Genomic DNA, 12,038 nt, shown 5'->3' with positions numbered 1-12,038 from the left:
CATATTCACTAATAAAATGGTGGCAAGTAGAGAGTAGTGAGTGCAACATTTTTAATTCATGCTGTTTTCTGGTTGTCAAAGAGTAAGTGAGCATGAGATGAAAGCCAGTGCCATGTCTATTTTAAGTCCATGTCTTTATATTGCTCCTCAAAAGAGAATGATCCTACTGACACATTTTTGGGTTTCACCCTACTCTTGCAATTACCATTCAAGTTCCTGTATTTATTCAAAGTCAGTATATAATGCAACAGACATTTCTGTGGGTTTATCTGGACTTTAGTTTTTTCTTTATCAGAAGGTGAAGTTAAAATTCAAAGAACTGAATGCTTAAAAATAAATCTTTCTGTCCTATAAAAAGTCACACATAAAATACCAGCTCCTGACTTGACCTCTCAATGAGCTATAACTGTAATCAGAATGAGGTGCTGTAGTCTTGCAGTGGTAGTAGTAAATACAAAATTACGTATGTGTGCACACTGTTATCATGGGCAAGTGAATAATTCATGAATGTAATGCTCAGTATATGAGGCTCCCCAATGGTGTGTAATCATTTCCACACACAGTTTTCTGTGTGTTGCTGGTTGTGTGCACCAGTGCCCAGTATGGCACTGAAGGATGGCGCTAAGTCATGCAGGCACAGCCACATAGTTTCAGGTCTCTCTGGGAAGTACCCCATGAGCCACTCCTGAAGACAAATGTACATGTGCTCTCTGTGTGCTGGGGTAGCCTACTGATCCCATAACTAAGAAAATGGAAAGAAAGCACAATGTACATTATGATAAGCTCCAGGATAGCAATCCATTGTGGTTTAGAGGAAAATGAAAGATAGATTTTTCTGTTTTGTTTGGCTTTTGAAGCTTTAGTCTTTCATTAATGATTTCTTTGATTTCTGTAGTTGTACACTGTCAGAGACTGTAGGATAGTTTATCTCCTCCTATCATTTTTTGCCCTGTGTAAGCCTATTCAGAATTGCCTATAAGGGTCAGCACTGATCTGTCTAACTTCCATGCCAGGTAAATAATCAGATATAATTGCACTAAAATCAATGAATATATACTGACATGAAACTGTGAGAAGAAAATCAGCCTCATAGTGTTTTGTACTTGTATAGCTGAAAGCCAAAAATAGCTATCATAAACACAACGTGTCCTTTCAGAAGGAATAGTCAATGCCTATCTTACAGTTGTCCAAAAAGTTTCTTCTATTTCAGCAGCTTTGGGTTAGGAAATTGAAGGCAGCAATCTTGGAATGAGAACATAATCGGAGAAACTTTTTGTTCCAGTAACTAATCTCCTTCTCCTTAATTCTGTGCTGTTAATCTTAGCGTGCACATACCCACACTATTAACATTTGGCAAGGACTGTTTTCTTAAACAGGGACCCTTAAGCGTGTTGCCAAATACACAGGGTTAATTCTAATGACTGTGTTTTAAACTGCTGCTCTTTAATTATATATGTTCCTATCCTAGGCATAACAGCAAAATGTAAGTGGTATGGAATGTTACATTCCAATTAGTTTTGATGTGCAAATGGGAATTAGAGTTGATGGGTAAGCCTGACATGTACTGCATGACTTGTCATGTTTTTCCTGGAGAGAGGGGAGTCTTGGGACTGAGTCACCAATGAAGAACATGGAGCCCCGCAGGCACAGAACTGGTGCAATGGAGTGATGAGTCAGACCTTTTATCTTCAAATTCGGTATTAGGTGGTATTCATGCATGGGGTGCATTGCACTCATTGTGTACCTAGGCAAGTAACTAGCACAGAAAAACAGTCCTCTGACTCTGGGACACTTTTTCTTGGCAGAGGTGGTCCTGCTTCTATTGAGATGAAAGGGTGTTGGTTAAGATTGTGTAGGAAATCACGGTGTATTAGCTTGCTGATCAAATCAGGTCTGCCAGGCAATATACATCCATTTCTTACATTGTTTCAAATCCAGTAGTAGTATGACACATTACTTACATTTTCAATTCTTGCATTGTAGATCTGTACCAGCTTTTTCACACTTCTGAAACCAGATAGAGTAGAGGAGGAAGAGCAGTGTTCATATGCCCCAATATGTGTGTAAACAATATGTCTTTTGGGAGTGTTGCTGTGGAATGACAGTATTGTTTCTGATCCCAGAGGAAGTTGATGTTATTGCTAAGCTAACGAAAATAGTTGAAATTTCGTAGAAGTGGTAGCCTCAGAAATATGTTAAACAGCGAGAGTGAAGGTGGCTCACTCAGCTGTTTCCAGAAACAAAACAAAGCCTTACATCAGAGATGTCTTCACTTAGTCACTTAGCCTGAAATTTCTTGAATAGCGATCATTAATAACACCATATCTTCTCAGGCTCACAGAGCATGAAAGTTCCTTGATTTATAATCGTTTGGGAGCAGGTGCTCAAAATTGTGTCCACTTGCACAAAGAGCACAAGTGTGACACTTCTGCTGAAAATGGAGTGGGCACATACAGGGGTCAATTGTGTGTGTGGCAATTGGAATGGCCTGTAAGAGTGTAATGAAACAGCTCCCTATCCTACATCATTAGAGAAGCTACTAAAGAGACTGTGTTTGGAAAAACATGAGGATTTTATCTGAAAGTTTTAGCAGAAGGTTATTAATCTGTATATTTTAAAATCTTGTGAACTGTAAAAAGTCACCATTTTGTGATCACCACAGATATTAGTGTTGGTTGGGGATGGGGGGTGGTGTTAATGGTCTCGCAAAAAAAGCGTCTGCCTTCTTACATTGCCTTAAATTGGAAAACTTACAATGAAGACACATTGGAAGTGCAGGAAAGATGTGCCAATTTAGGTCTAAATCATCCCAATTCCAATTAAAGTGTAAATGATTTTATTTGTTTTTATGTTAGGTATACCTGTTGTATTCTCTAGATGTCTAGATGTCTAGATATCTAGAATATCATCTGTGAAGAAATCAACACAGGCAGGGTTTAGCAGTTGTGGCAACTGAAATGAAATGCCAAACCACTTGGAGGAACTTGGAAATTTCAGTGGTCTTTGTGTCCTGGTGTGGAGATCCACAAACCTGAGACTAGTTGCACTAATGAAGAAAGTAATGCCAGAACTGGAAATCTCCAGAGAAACCCATCTCAGCTCTAGAGAGATGGATATCTAAGAAAAGCTTTCAAGTACTACCTCTTGTTTGGATTTAGTTACCACGGAACTGGAATGCCATGAAGTCACAAGGTGATATCATGCCCCCTAGAAATCAATATTATTTTGCTACTGACTTCAGTAGAGCCAGGGTTTTGCCGTGCTGCTTATTAAGGTGATGGCTTGGCTTCATGAGCAAAGATTTGGGAAGGGCTTTAACCACGCTTACTACAAGTACGATGACCAAATCTAGCTGGAAAAAAGGGTGCTTAGGCAATCAGGAAGTGTCTGACCACAACTGTCAGCTCCTGAGCTAACTCAGGCTACCCAATGCGCTGGTCCGCCCACATGCAGCGTTGGATCTGCAGCTTCCCATGCGCCTTGTCATCTACCGTTTAGACCCTTGCCCGTCCATAAAGACAAGTGACAGTAAGCCCTTCCAGCCTGCGCAGTGGATTTTTTAGGTGAAGCGCAGCTAGCACAGAAGCTTATTAAGGCAGGACTGAAATGTATGGGGCTAAATCTTTCTTTCATTTATGATGACATAAATCCAGTCCCAGTGTATTTTCATCCTAACAGTGAAGAGAGAAAGAGATCACAACTGTATCAGCTGTCCATGGCATATACACAACTGCTGCTAGAGCATGCAATTATTTTATGATCTTCCTGTATGCTATGCAAAACCTTTACCATTAAACGTGTGACATCATCTTCTCCTCCTGTAACCACTATATTTATCATGGGTATGTGAGAAGTTAATGCTGACAGTTCACATACCTGTGCGTATGCCACAAAGATCCAGAGGGAAATCCTGAGCTGTATCTTTTATTGTACAGAGGCTGCATTTGTATGAGGATGCTCTGTATAAGCAGAACGGCCTGCAAAGGGAAATACAGAGATTTTTGTAACTATTCAAAAGAGATTACAACTTAAAAGAATTCCATCCTATAATGTACAAAGTACAAAAATAAAGGCTCTTTTCAGTTAAATCCTCTACCAGATTGATGTCAAGAAGCCATGCAATATCTCAAATGATTTGGGATTTTTTAATCTTCTTAGCTAGAAGAGATGTCAGAAGAGCCAGGGGTGGAGATCTACAAAAATGCAGTAGAAGATTCATGTGGAATTTCCTCATGCAGTGATCTGAATGCCTCTGCTTGTTTTGCTTAAAATGAAATTCAGACTTCAGAAGCATACTTGATTTTCTTTTCTCTTGATGCTGACAAGCTCTGCTTTCTCTTTGCTGTCTAAAGATATAACAGCAATTAAAATGTAGTGTGCCAGCGATGTCTATAAACTGTTTTGTGATGTAAGAATCATTACGTAAGAGTTTTTCTGACATGAAGAAAATTAACAAGAGCAAAGAAGTCTTTTGGTATTATTTGCAGCTTTTCGAAAGTTTAGCTGGAACTTCCTCCTCATGGTGACTCCTTGTGCAGCGCGTGTGAGTGGAGGCTTGTTTAACTGATGACACTCCTCTATAGTGAAATTTGTCCATGTTGTTTTAAATAAACGCCTGATATAATTTTGCCCTTAGACCTTACAGGTGAATAGATCTGTTGAACAGTGAGATCTCGTTGAACTGTGCATCTTGGCTTGTGCAGGAAGGTGGAACTGTTTGTACCATGTTTGGCACCAGGTAAGATGGATGAGCTGGTTCTAACCAGGAGGAAGAGCCAATTGAGAGGTCCCAAAGCAGAGTCCAGGTGACTGAAGGAAAAGAAGATAATACAACCTTTTCTGAAATGTGATTATTTCCATTAAAGGATTAAAACCCCAAAGTAAGCTGTGACCCTCCTCTTTCTTCAAGTGATAAAGATGAAACAGTGCAAGTAGAAAAAGTAAAGATCAGCTTTAATCAGAAATGGAAGAGGGAGTAGTGTGTGTGTGTATGGCCTTCCTGGAAAGGTTTGAGCTGAACTCGAAGATCTGATGCAGATTTTTCTGATCTTGACCTCTGATTCCTGGGCAGTTGTAATTACTTGCCAAGCCTGCCCACACGTGAAAGGAGCTGCCTTTTGCAGGCCATTTTTATATGCCTTTATGCTTCCCAGAACTGCCCTGCTATTTATGTGTATTGAGTTTTCTCACAATTGCCCTGTTGTACTTGATTGGTGCCAGAGTTAAATGGTGGCTGGCCTGTACTTAGCCACAGCAGCATTGTCCACTGTTAATCACTGCCACAAAGTGGATCTTGATGGCAGTCTGAAGTACCAGTCAGCTCTCCTCTTTTCTTTCCTCTTTGAAGTCTTCTTTGCTTTAGTATGTGTGTCAATGAGCATGGTCATGTGGTAAGCAACACAAACTTGTGCTGTGCTGGGAGGCTTGCCTCCTTGGAGAAAGAAGGGCTCTTGGCTGCCCACCAAAGCCCATCATGGCTTGACAGTTATGCCTTAGTGGAATGGACCGACCAACTTCTCAGTGGGCAGAGTGCCAGCCTAGCAGATGGGCCTGAATGTGGGCAGCCAGCAAAGCACATACATACTTGTAGATGTAGATGGTTGTACATATGAGCATAATAAATGGGGGTCTTTGCAATTTGATAAAAAGTTGCCGAAACGAAAGGTTTGAGTACTAAAGTGATGAGCCTGAAGGGAGACTCCTCTGAGGGAGGGGGCATGTCAGAGTGCTCAGAGGCAGGATCTGTGGTTTCCTTGTTGCTCTCTGCTTGCAGTTTTGCAGATTATATAATAAACAAAGGAGGCTATTTAGTCTTTTGAATCCAGGCGTTCTTGTTACTACAACTGGGAATGTGGAAAATGACACTTTACTGTAGTGAATCCCCTTACAAACTACTTGAAGCTTCCTACCAGCTCAGATTCTACCAACGCATTTACTGGTACAGGTTGAGATCAGTGGAAATCTGTGCATGCCACCCTTTTAGTTTTGAATTACATTTTTAAATATGAGATACTTCACTGATCAAGAGTTACATGGAAATCATTTACCAGGATGGAACAGAACAAAACTTTCTTTGTAGGTCGTATCTTCCAAAATCTTCGTGTGTAGTTAGTGGGTAAATGCTAAGCCCTTTCCATGAATGACAGTCAGCTAATACATGCATGCGGGCCATACAGTAACTGATAATTAAACACTTGTAGGCCTTTTGAAGACCTAGCCATCAGTTGCATCGTTACAGAAGGGACATAGAAAAAGCGAGGTGACTTGAACTTGTCTTCAGAGGGGTTTGATTGAAGAAGCAAATTTCTCTTGAACCCATTTCCCTAATTTTATCAGTGTATTGCTGGAGAATTGCCTGGCCTTGCCGTCTCAGGGCACACAGGTATCTTGCTTGAAGATCCAGGGCCTTACTAGGAGAAAGCGCTAGTGGATTGCAGGATTAAAAGCATCCCATACCCAGCTGGAAATTGCCTCAGGCTCCTTTTAAAATGCTGGAAGGTCTGTGGACACAGTTTTCCTTGAGCTGATAGGGCAAACCAAGAATCTGTGATTTTTGGCTCTGGATACCCTCAGTATAAAAGTACAGACTTAACATTTCTAGGACCCTTAAGTTAGATTTGCAGGAATTATCAGGATAAGAAAAATCTTTTCTCAAATCCTAGAAATAAATTGTATTTACCCAATCCAATGTAAGCCCTTTACGCTTAACCTGAAGACATGGCAGTTGTCTGCATGACTTCCAGATTGCGTGCTGTGGTTGCTGGCTTCTAAGTGCACAGAGGAGTTTTACATGCCAGCACGTTAAATGTGCTAGCAGGCCTAGGGAATATGTTTTGTCTTTAAGGATTGGACCAGGATTTTGGTGGGGGCTGACCTACCTGGCCAAAATCAGTACAGTGAAAGAACTGTTTTGAGGAGATGAAATAATGAAGCAATTTCTAAGGGCTCAGATTTCAAAAGACAATTAAAAACTCCTGTAGGTTTCAGGGGCAAGTATTTGCTCCTGTAATGGAAATGACAACAGTATGACTAGTGAATTCTGAATGGAATGGAAAGATGTATTCTGGTCGGAGTATAATGTCTGACGTACACACACTTTTTATTAACATTTTTTTCTTCTTTTAGCCTTTCAGATGTGTTTACCATGTGACTCTGCTTCTTAAATAATAACCAGAACAAGCAGTTTCATGGTGGTGTGCATTAATTAATGGAAACTATAGACATTTAAATCCCTTGTGCGGGAATACTGCAAGTTTTGACTCATTTAATGCCTGTCTCCTTAGCCCACATCTACCATTCCTCTTTGTGCAGCCAAGGGGGAGCATAGCTCTTAAATTTCAAGTGTTTTTTATCAGTTTTCTTATCACCTGTATTCAGCTGCTTCTGGTGGAACAATTAGAAAAACACAGGTGCAGTACTCCAAAGGGCTGAGAGAGGGCAAAGGGAAAGAAAAGCAGGATGGAGAAGGAAGGTTGTTAAAATGGGAAAATGGGGTGGAGAAAAATGGTATGCGTAAGGAGAAGGAAAACAATGCAAAAGGGAAGGATAGAGAGAAAGAAGAAGGAAAAAATGTGAAACCAGTCGAAAGAGGGAGAAGAAATGGGGGAGAAAAAACCCACATCATCAGATGAGGACTGTACTGTGTTAATGAAAATTTGTGCATGCTCCAGCTAAGTTCCTTTTCTCTTAACGTGACAGAGCACGACTCATCTTGCAAAGGCTGCTCTGGGAAAAGGGTCCCATTTGACCTTACAGGGCTACTTGCATGAGGAACTGGCTCAAGAAGATCTTGAGATGGACAAGACTATGATTTACTTTTTATTGCCGAGTCTGTTAAGGTGGCAGTATACTTGTCCTCCTCTAATTACTGGCACTGAAAAGAGCAATGTGAGTCTCTGTATGTTTTAAGCCTGTAGATGGTGCGTTGGAAGTTGAACTGCATCATGCTGTGCTCTGTATATAACCTTCTGCAGAGCAAGGTGATACAGACTGTCAAATACTGTAATACTAGTGGTATTACTTTAGTAGTCCCTGTTTCTCCAGACAGATACAGAAGATTCGAAAGCAGTCAGTGTTTGTGAGCACTGCATCGGTATACCCTAAAAGGCACTTTGCTAATTTTTGCTTCCTGACCCCTGTTTATCTAGTCAGATTAAGACCAAAATTGTTATGGACAACAGCATGAAACTTTTGCACAGAAAAGATAAACGATAGCTGTTGTACAAGATTAGTAACTTAAAATGCAGCTACTTTAGTACATTTGCACCAAGATTAGCCAGTCATCCTTCTTAGGCAGAAGAGCAGGTAGAATGCCTTGATGTTTTGGTGAGGGGTATATTTCATTTGTCCCATTGTAATGCTCTGCCATATTTCCACAGGGAATGCTACATATCTGATACACTAGGAGACCCATATTATTATTGCTATTTGCATTTGCACTTAAATATTACTTATCTTACTATTAAAAACAAGCTAGCAGAAAGGTAATTATTCCTTCATAATTTGTGACTATTTCCCCATTCAACACATGAAAGCATGTAGTAGGGCATTATAAAACTCTCTTGATTTGTTGTAGGCAATCAGACTTTTGATGGTGTGCTTGACTATCAGAACAAACCACCATGACTTCTTTACCATAAGCTCTGTTCCAAATAATTAATGTAGTGTTAGTGGGCTTGCTGAAGCAGTAGGCTATATAACAGTGACTGCAAAGCATGGAAACCTACTGTGTCTTTCTGTCATAAAAAGGCCCTGCTTGTGCTGGAGATCCTATGAAGAATTTGTAGAGATACTTGAAAGGATAAAACACTGTATAAAATCCTAAAGTTCAAAGAGAAAATACCACTCAGGATAAAAAAGGGAGCTTAGCCCAGCAGCAGCTTAACCATATATGAGAGATCTAGTGCTAAGTCCTGCACCACCAATGCAAATGCCTCTAGATTTCACCAAGTAGCCAGATGGAAGGACTGAAAGAAAGGCTTTGAGGATACTGACCTTTTGGGGGGTGGGGGGTGTGCAGAGAGAAAGGGAATGTGCTTCCCAGTAAATGACTGTGATTTTCTGGGAAGGATATGAGAAGGGAAAGTTTAATACATGTACAGCTAGATCTGTCTTGCATTTTCTGTGACAACTACTTTTAAAGCCATTAATATGTATTTGTCTGTATTTCTGTGCAGGATTATGCCATAAATAAAATTGAGAACTATGCAAGTTGTCAACTCTGTTATTCTGACATGGGGATAGATTACACCAGGCCTGAGCAATGATATCAAGAGCTGAGACTTAGAAGAATCATTAGCTATGTCCTCCTTCCTGTGCCATACGATGACATGAACTTTGTATCAAAACTGATCACCTTCAGGCCTTGAGGGTAATCAGAATTGCAGTAAAAAGGGTGGTTTAGAAGTGACAACTCCTTCTAGGTAGTTCTCTGTGACCTTTAATCATCTCTATGTGTGTCCTGGACCCAACTATTTTCTTGTCTTGCCAGCTCCCCACAGAAACATGTTGTAGAGTAGTCAGCTCAGCCATGCCTCATGCTATCTCCTTCCTCCCTCTCTCCCTCCATCCCCAGTGCAGAGCTGCTGTTGTGTGCGCTCTGCTCTACAAGCCCAAGCATCTTCTCTTCCATTCTGCCAGTGGTGCTTCGACTTAAGCAGCTCTGCCTTAGCTCAGCCGCTGCTGCACGTTGACCATGGATGGCATGTAAGCATGCAAATTATGTCAGTAATTTATTTGCACTAGTTGTCACACAGAGCAACACAAACCTTGGTGGCTTTGGCAGGCTGCTGTTGCTGTAGGAGATGGGCAGGAACAGCTTACGTAAGTGCCCGAGGAAAGGAAGGAAACAACATTTTAGCAGCTGTGTTGATAGCAGGTGCTGTTTCAGGCTTCTTACCCAGTGCCCAGAGTCTTTGTTTCAGGTAGTGGGAACATTTGTAAGGTAGAAAGTTCTGTTGATTTCAGAATACCTTAATGTTAGATAAAATGAATATGGTCACATAGCAGTAAGTTCAGCCCTAGGAAAGTATGTATGAGACTGCTGTCACTGGTAAGAGATGCATGCTTGTTGGAGGCCATGTTGTGGCTTTTTGGCCCGTACAAGCATAGCAATGGTTTATCTTGCTTTTGTTTATTTGTAGGAAAAGGAAAGATGGAGTTGCATCTCTGTTCTGAAGCTGAAGTATAGATTAAAGGTACTCTCTCTCCCCTCCCCCCCCCCCCCCCCCCGCTTTAGTTTTTAGGAGACTGCAGCAATGTATTCTAAGCAGTCACAGAAGCTTTAATGACAGCTGTTTTGCTTGAAAGCCTCTGTCAGTGTCTGTAACATTGTAATCCTTTGGATTTCCTTATGTTTAAAAAAGCTTCAGTCTTCTTCGCCTACCAAACCACTTTTAACAGTTGAAATTTTAGCAGGGAATATTTAAAAAATCTACCATCTCCGATGATCCTACTGTTTACGTTTTTTAATACATCTCTTACCTTAGTCTGAATGACCAGCTAAGGACATGACTTAGTAAATATGGGAGTTTGGGAAAAAGAAGCTCACAAATAAAATAGTGCTAGCAGAAATCTTAGTAGTCCCATATCCCTATGCCATTTGGTGCTCAAAAGTGAGGAAAACCATTTAAAAGCGAACTTGTGTTTCATGGTAGTCTTTATGCCTATGAGTCAATCTCATTTTACGACTCGTCTGTTGAGATAATTTGTCCTTGAAACCCAGATTTCTCTTACCTACACTGACATGTGTTTTGCAAGACCTTGAAATTACACAATGGAAGGAGAGCTGAAAACTGGTGCCAAATCTCCTAGATGGTCACGGTTATCCGGAGCTTTAGTTTCATGCACTATGGTACTGCAGATTGTGATGTGCAGGCAGTCAACACTGCACGTGTGGCTGTCCCTCTGGCCAGCTTGGGTAAATGCAGATTCACCTCAGAGGGCAGGATGTGGTTGTATGGTTCCCTCAGCGGATGGGCTCTCACTTCCTCTTCCCTCCCGCTTTGTTTGCCTGAGACACTTCACTTTTTCTCAAGCATTAATAATTGCAAGGGGAAGGTATGGACTGATGCAGTGGGTCCTATGGCATGCTGCCTTGCTCAGAATGCAAAGGAAGACAGTGGGGATATAAGGCCTGATTTTAGCACTCCTGAGTTAGCTGTTTGAAACCACCTAAGTCCAGGACACTTGAATTTTATCCTGTTTTTTTTTTCAGGTGACTCTCTATGGCCCTGCCTAACTGAAAAAGCGATGGTCTTCCCATTGGTATTATGATTTACATCTCAATTTGTTGATACCAACACACTATCCTTGCTGAGCCACAAACTTATTTGATCAAATCCAGTTATCCAAAATTACCAGCATCCAGTTGGGTGACTGTCATGGGGCTTTGGGCAGGGGGAAAAGGGTGTTTATTTGTTCATTTTGTTTTTTTTTTCCTTTCCTTGCTTTTCATCAACTTCTTTACACTGAAAAGACAACAAAACTTGCATATTGTTGTAGTTAGCTCCTCACGCATCTGTTTTCATTTAAGGGTTACATTTAAGAATACTGGGGCCAATCTGCATTTTTCTAGTAGTCTTCAAATGCAGCAATTAAGAAGGATTTATTGCTTTGTTTGCAAAGCCCCACACCAAAAGGAGAGGTGTTTCTGTTTTCACTTCCTTGTCTTTGGCAGCCTCACAGCAGTGAAGCTTTCTGGGCCTCTTGCTGTCTGCTTGGCTAAGTCCAATGAATCTTTTGTTAGCAAGGGGTAAAAAATACATTAAGGACATTTTTGCATTTTATGCTTTACCTCATACTTCTCCTTGTGTTTGGGTAGAACACAGCAGCAATTGGAGCATAATTTATGAAATGTTCTTTAATGTGAACACGTTTAAGTTGAAGCTCCAGCATACACTCATACATCCTTGAGTATCAAAACATTTGTTAGCTGTGTTATGCGAGCAGTGAGGCTGGAAGCTCAGGCCTTGAGAGGGCCTTTACTACTTCTTCCACGGCTTATTTTTCACTGCTTATTACTTTCCCCCCCTCTCCCC

The 12,038-nt window shown here is 40.9% G+C and overlaps 1 protein-coding gene across 22 annotated transcripts in view; it reads left to right on the top strand.

Moving 5' to 3' along the window:
* The window catches only part of DTNA (dystrobrevin alpha), a 233,011-nt gene that overhangs the window by 1,640 nt on the left and 219,333 nt on the right, over positions 1–12,038 (top strand). Inside the window, exon 1 of one of the 22 annotated variants that reach the window (XM_062633457.1) lies at positions 10,131–10,196. The exons of 20 other annotated variants lie outside the window; for them this stretch is intronic. The gene's annotated coding sequence lies outside the window, so the exon portion shown is untranslated. Of the gene's footprint in view, positions 1–10,130; positions 10,197–12,038 lie in introns of those variants that run through there. One more of the 22 variants, XM_062633458.1, reaches the window with a different exon arrangement.

Source organism: Pezoporus occidentalis, unplaced genomic scaffold (assembly GCF_034315485.1).
Source record: "Pezoporus occidentalis ecotype Australia unplaced genomic scaffold, CSIRO_AGI_Poc_V1 ctg4, whole genome shotgun sequence".
Lineage (NCBI taxonomy): Eukaryota > Metazoa > Chordata > Aves > Psittaciformes > Psittacidae > Pezoporus > Pezoporus occidentalis.
This window is presented reverse-complemented; position numbering and strand designations above follow the sequence as displayed.